Below are 6,815 nucleotides of genomic sequence, written 5' to 3' on the forward strand. Positions count from 1 at the left end.
GCATTACACAATTGATCCTTCTCAAACCTGAGTTTGGGAAATCCCTCAACTAATTGCTTTCTTGCTAATTTGGCAAGGAGGTCCATGCTTACATGACCAAGTCTCCTATGCCATAGCTAGGAATTATCTTCCTTTGACACTAAGCATATATTCTTTGAAAACTTCTTTTCTAAGTTTAGCATGAAAACGTTGTCAACACGAGGTGCAGTTAGAATCAACTTATTTGTTTTACCCTCGAGTATTCTACACTCAGTGACATCGAATACAACCTTTCTAACGCTGTCCCACAGCTGAGCTACGCTTAATAGGTTATATTCAAGTTCTCTGACTAGGGAGACTGACTCAATAGTAGGATTACCTCCAACAATACCTGACCCTACTATCTTACCCTTTTTGTTGTCTCCAAAACTTACATTTACACCTCGTTTATGCACAAGTGTGATGAACTGAGTTTCATCACCAGTCATATGCCTTGAGCATGCACTATCAATGTACCACAACTTTGACTTCTCAGCACACCTCAGGCTTACCTATAATACAACTAGTTATCTTTAGGTACCCAAGTCCTTTTGGGTCCTCGTTTGTTAGGGTCAGCAGGTGATACATCATATTTAATTTTATGGCGACACACATTGATAGTGTGGCCATCTTTCCCACAAAAGTCACAATAAACTACCCTTTGGAGGTATTTCCATTTTTGGTCAGCACAATGGTGCTGAGCATACCAACACACCTTTGTGGTGTGTCCTTTCGTTCCATAGTAGTCACATTGACTAGACTGCTGAGTATTCCATTTTCGCTGATTAGTACTTGAGTACTCAGCTTTTGGATAGAACCTTCTCTTTGCTGATGAAATCAGCTGGTTCTGTATGGATGTGATGTCCTTTCTCAGTTTCTTGGAATCTGATTGGACTTTAGAGACAACCCTATGCATGATTTTTAAATTTTCATCTTGCCTGGTATTGTCCTGGAGAAGATGTCGGAGGTCACTGAGTTTGACCTCTTCAATCTCATCACATCGCTTGTTGAGTGGTCGTATTTTCTTGTTACACTTTTTGATAAGTGTATAGAGATCACTCAGGGCATTTATCATTTCATTTCTGAGCAAGGGTAGGGACATTACCTCGGTTGAGTGTTCCTCATGGTCAGATCCACCAGAGAGGTCAGCTTGCTCAAAGTGACAGGGGTCAGCAGATTCGTCAGCCATGAAATAGATGTTTGCTGACTCGGTGGCATCAGCTTCTAACGAGGTTGACTCATCACTATCACTCCATGTGGCCACCATTGCCTTCTTACTTCCCTTCTTGTCTTTCTTCAGGGTAGGACAGCTTGACTTGATGTGACCAGCTTGATGGCATTCAAAGCAAGTAACGGGCTTTGAGCTGTCTTTCTTGTGTCTGTTGTCACTTGACTCAGCTTTATATTTATCACTTCTTTTGAATGGCCTTTTGCTGTACTTGTCATTTTTCCGAAATAGCTTCTTCATTTTTCTAGTGAACATAGCCATCTCCTCATCATCTGATGAGTCAGTTTCGGTTGAGTCAGCTTTCATGACAAGAGATTTTTGCTTCTTGTCCTCAGTCTTTTCTTTGGCCTCAAAGTTCTTCATGGAGACCTCATGGGTCAGTAGAGATCTAATGAGCTCATCATACTTGTACGTGGTCAGGTCATGAGCTTCTTCAACAGCTGTTTTCTTTGCTTGCTAGCTTTTAGGGAGACTTCTCATGATTTTCTTCACATGTTCTTCCTCAGTGAAGTTCTTGCCAAGTCTCTTGAGCTCGTTGATTATATTGGTGAATCTTGCATTCATTTCTGAGATGCCTTCATTGTCATTCATCTCGAATAGCTCATACAATCGCATATGTTGATTCACTTTTGACTCTTTGACCTTGCTGGTTCTTTCATAGGTCACCTCCAGCTTCTTCCAGATTTCTTGTGCTGACTCACAACCTGAAATCTTATTGTATTCTGCAGCATCTAACGCACAGTGAAGCATATTGATATCCGAAGCATTATTTTGTAATTTCTTAAGGTCATCTTCTGACCACTTAGCCTCGCTTTTGACAGTTTTTACACCGTCGAATATTTCATAGGGAACAAAAGGGCCTTGGACTATAGCTAGCCATGCACTCATATTTGTTGCCTGAATGAAATTTTTCATCCTGTTTTTCCAAAACGTATAGTTGGCCCCGAAGAACAGAGCAGTCCTAGATATGGATAATCCCTCAGGGAGTATCTGAGTTGTTTGGTTTCCAGGAAGAAAACGAGTGATGTTCTCAGCCATTACAAGGATCAGCTCAAGATAGTTTTATCTTGAATAGTGAGCTTTTAGGCTCTGATACCACTTGTTGGTCCCGTGTAACGTGATAGTATTAGTTCCAAGGGGGGGGGGTTAGGAACTAATTAAACTTTTTCTTAATTAATGCTGACTTAATTTAAGATGTTATGATTTAACTCAATTCCAGGTCAACAAGGCTGAGTATGATGTGAGACAGCTTTAGACAGACACTGACTAGAGCTGTTTCAATCGTGAGTTGGGAACTAACACTTAAGTCAGTTTCCAACTCAGTACTCAGATTACTCAGTTTTAGTGTGTACAAATTATTTTACTGAGTAATGTTAAGCAAGCAGCGCATACATATATATATATCAAGAGAAAGGGTTAGAAGTTACTCAATAGACTTATCCTGGTTCAGCCTCTCCGCCTACGTCCAGTCCCCGGAATCCTTCTGAGCTTTTTCAATCCTCTACTGAGCTCTTTAAAGGTAGAGCACAAACCTTTTACAATAGCAACTGAGTATGCAAGAGTACCGTCCTCTATTCGTCTACTCAATCCTATCTACCACTGAATACTATAACCGAGTACTCAGCTTCTCTCTACCACTGAGTACTATAACCGAGTACTCAGCTTCTCTAACCTTTTACAAATGATACAAGAATTGTTCTCACTTAATGAAGGACACTTTAGATGAATGAAATCACTCTAGACTTTTACACAATGATTGGAGTTTGGTGTAAGAGCTTGCTTTTTCTTTTCAGACAGCTTCTATTTTGGATTTTGCAAATGAATTGACTTAGTGAAGATTTGCTTCTGTCTGTATTTCTTGTATATAGTCCAAGTGATGAATTGGCCTTTATATAGTGATCTTTGGGCTTTAATGATTTGAATTCCGACATAGCCGTTGTGGGAAAACGGTCTTCTTCATCATCACTTGGTCAGCTGAATCTTGCTCAGACCTTGTCTTCCAAGTTGACGGATCATTGACGATGACCTGACAACTACTCAGCTTGACTCAGCGGCTTATCCTTCAAGCTTTTCTGAAGAAGACATTTCTTTGTAAAGCTGAGCTGCTTCCTACTCAGCTTCTGCTGTGTGATTTTGCTTTTGCTGACTTTGTCTTGTCTTTCTCTTATAGACTTTTAGTTCCTGTTCTCGTTAGTTAACTCACTCAACATTGAACAAACTCATTAGTACAATTAAATCAAAACACTTAAATTTAATTGTTTAATCATGGGATTAATTTAAATAATTTTGTCAAATCAAAATCATGTGGAAAGGTGTTTCAACACGGTCCGTTGGAGTTTTTTTAGTTCCAATTGCAAAAGTGCTACATGATCAACAAATAACACATTTTCTTCCATTCGTGCTTTTTTCAGTACCTGGTATAGATGACTGGGCAAATACATGTATAAGTGTTGATGAAATAGATATCCAAATAATACATTTGTGTATTTCATTCATGTACCTCATGTAATATGTAATTGTGCCTGCGGTCAGCTCAAGTAGGTGTGCCATTGCATATAAATCTGTATGCATCAATGCTTACAATCGTTCGGCACCGAACAACTCAGGTCCAAATATATTGCTTATACATTTACCTCCATCCATATTGGTGGCAACTTAACAAATCAACCGCATCAGCCTCACTGTTTACTTTCTTCAATGCCTTCTCAAAACCTTTTTCCGCCTTGTTCGACTCCTGATTGCAATAATTAAACACGCATAATACTATTGGGGTTTAATGTCCTATAGTCAATTGTTGTAGGATATAAACCAGTTGTAAATGAATTGTTCTTTTATATCATTTGTTTAATAACATATAGTTTTCAACTATATAAAGGCAATCACTTTTAAGAACTAAATTAGTCAAATAAAAGAAAATCCTTAAGTTTATTTAAAGTGATTATAAAGTGTTCATACATGCATGAAGTGAGACAAAACATTATAATAAACTAATAAACTTAAAACCACCCCAAGTCAAGTAATATGTTTGAATAAGGATTGACATAATACTATTGAGTCTTGCATGTAATAATGTCTTCTGTTGTAAACAAAGAGCTGATCTCACAAGCTTCAGATATTTGGATATCTGGGCAGTTACATAGATCCGGTGAAAAAGTTCATTAGGATTGGAGACCCGACTTGAGATAACAGGATGGATGGATTTATCCTATGTCACATGTTCATCATATTAGTATTAGTAGGTATAAGTAATCCTCAGACTCAAAGGAACATTAATTAGTGATTCTGGATTATGGAATGTGATACTTTGACTCTGTTCAAACACGATCCTTAACAGGGAGGATCCTGGGGTGTGTGCGGGCAGGCGTTGGGTATCACACGAAGTAATTGCATAATAGTTAATGTTGGATTGAGAATTCGTCACTCCTGATAAATAGGAGATATGTCCAAGGATCGCTTGTGGAAGACTTGACTCTAAATCCTTGCAAGGTGATAGATTAAGAGTTGAAATGGAGATTTCACTTAATCTATCTATTCAGAGTTAACTCGGCATGTACAAGTAAAATGAATGTCTCGCTATATGTGACTTGACATTATCCATAGTCATAAGATTCGTTCGAGGATGTAGTTGATGAAGGATCGAATTATACTGGACCTAATGCGGAAAGGTCAACGGCGGAATCAACATGTCTTCTTATTGCTCTGGAGGAATGTTTACGATTCTGCTATTCACAGTCCGTGCACTCATTCCGATATATAAAAGATTTTGTTGGATATGGCTCATAATATCAAAGGGGCTTATCCAGGAGTGGAGTGGAGAGGAGCGAGAGGAGCGGAGCGCATCGAGCGGAACGACGCGAAGTCTTTGCCAAGTTTAAGTTGTGGAAAGCGAAGGTGGAGAATCAAACATGAAGAAAAATCAAGTATTTGAGGACTGACAATGGCACATAATACACAGATTTGGGTTTTATTCAGTTCTGTGAGGAGCATGGAATTTAGAGGCACTTCATAGTGCGTAAAACTCCACAGCAGAATGGTGTTGCTAAAAGGATAAATCAGACTTTGACTGAAAGGGCTCGTTGTTTAAGATTGAATGCGGGGCTTCTTAAGTGCTTCTAGGAAGAGGCAGTGAGTATGGCTTGTTATCTCATCAACAGATCACCAAGAGCATCTTTGGGAGGAAAACTGCAGAAGATGTATGGACTAATAAAGATACTGATTTTGGTCACTTACGTATTTTTGGTTGTCCTACTTTTGTGCATGTACCTGGAGATGAAAGGTCGAAATTGGATGCAAAATCAATGCAGTGCATCTTTCTGGGTTACAAGAAAGGTGTCAAGAGCTACAAATTTTGGGATCCAGTTGCCAAGAAGATGGTGATTAGCAGAGATGCTGTTTTTGATGAAACACCTATGTTGCAGCAGCATAAAGAGATGGAGGAGATTGAGTCAGAACAGAGTCCAGCAGAAATAGTTGAGATATGTGAAAGCTCGGATTCAGCTTCAGGTGGTTCCAACACCACTGATTTGCAGGACTATAAATTGGCGAGAGACATGGAGAGGCGCACAAATGTTAAGGCTCCAACCAGATTCGAGTTTGAAGACATGGTCTCTTATGCACTTCATATAGGAAGTGATGATCCAACCACTTTTCAAGAAGCAATCACTAGCCGGGAGAAAGAAGGATGGATGTTTCTTCTTGAACAACATCGTTAACACATTCTTCAACCAAATCAAGTTTCATACAAACAAATTCTTCCATTGGGTATTTCATGGCTCTTTATTCATATTAAACTCAATTTTGTCTTCTCCTATTCTCAAAACTACTTTTCCTTCCGACACATCGACTAATGCGCGTCCCGTATTCATAAACGGTCTACCAAAAATTAGCGGACAATTAACGTCATATGCAAAGTCAAGTATAACAAATTCGGTAGGAAAAATAAACTTATCGACTTTTACTAAGACATCCTCAATTATACCATATGGTTTCTTAGTGGTTTGATCCGCTAATTGCAAAACCATGTTAGTACGTTTAATATCTTCTTCCAGACCTAACTTTTTGAATTTAGACAATGGCATTAAGTTAATGCTCGCTCCTAAGTCGCAAAGACAACTTGGGAATTCGATATCTCCCAATTTACACGGGATGGTGAAACATCCAGGGTCTTTAAGCATAGTCGGCAAATGACTTGACACGATTGAACTACAATCTTCGGTTAACACTATGGATGAAATTCCTTCCCAACTTATTTTCTTAGAAATTAAATCTTTTAAAAACTTACCATAGTTAGGAATTTGCGTTATCGCATCCATAAATGTTAAATTAATGTGTAAATTTTTAAGCTTGTCTAAAAATGTTAAAAGTTGTTTGTCATAGTCCTTATTTCAGACTTTATGTGGAAAATGTGGTTTTGGTGAAAATGTTTTTGCATTAGCATCAATGGGCGAACTCTTTGAATTTGCATTCGCTTTTGTGGACTTTGTCATCAAATCACTTCCCTGCAAAATGTTAGTAGTATTTCCGGACCTAAATAGTGTTTTCCCGATCTAAGAGGTATAGCTTTAACCTG

The sequence above is a fragment of the Euphorbia lathyris genome, chromosome 8 (genome assembly GCF_963576675.1).
Source record: "Euphorbia lathyris chromosome 8, ddEupLath1.1, whole genome shotgun sequence".
NCBI lineage: Eukaryota > Viridiplantae > Streptophyta > Magnoliopsida > Malpighiales > Euphorbiaceae > Euphorbia > Euphorbia lathyris.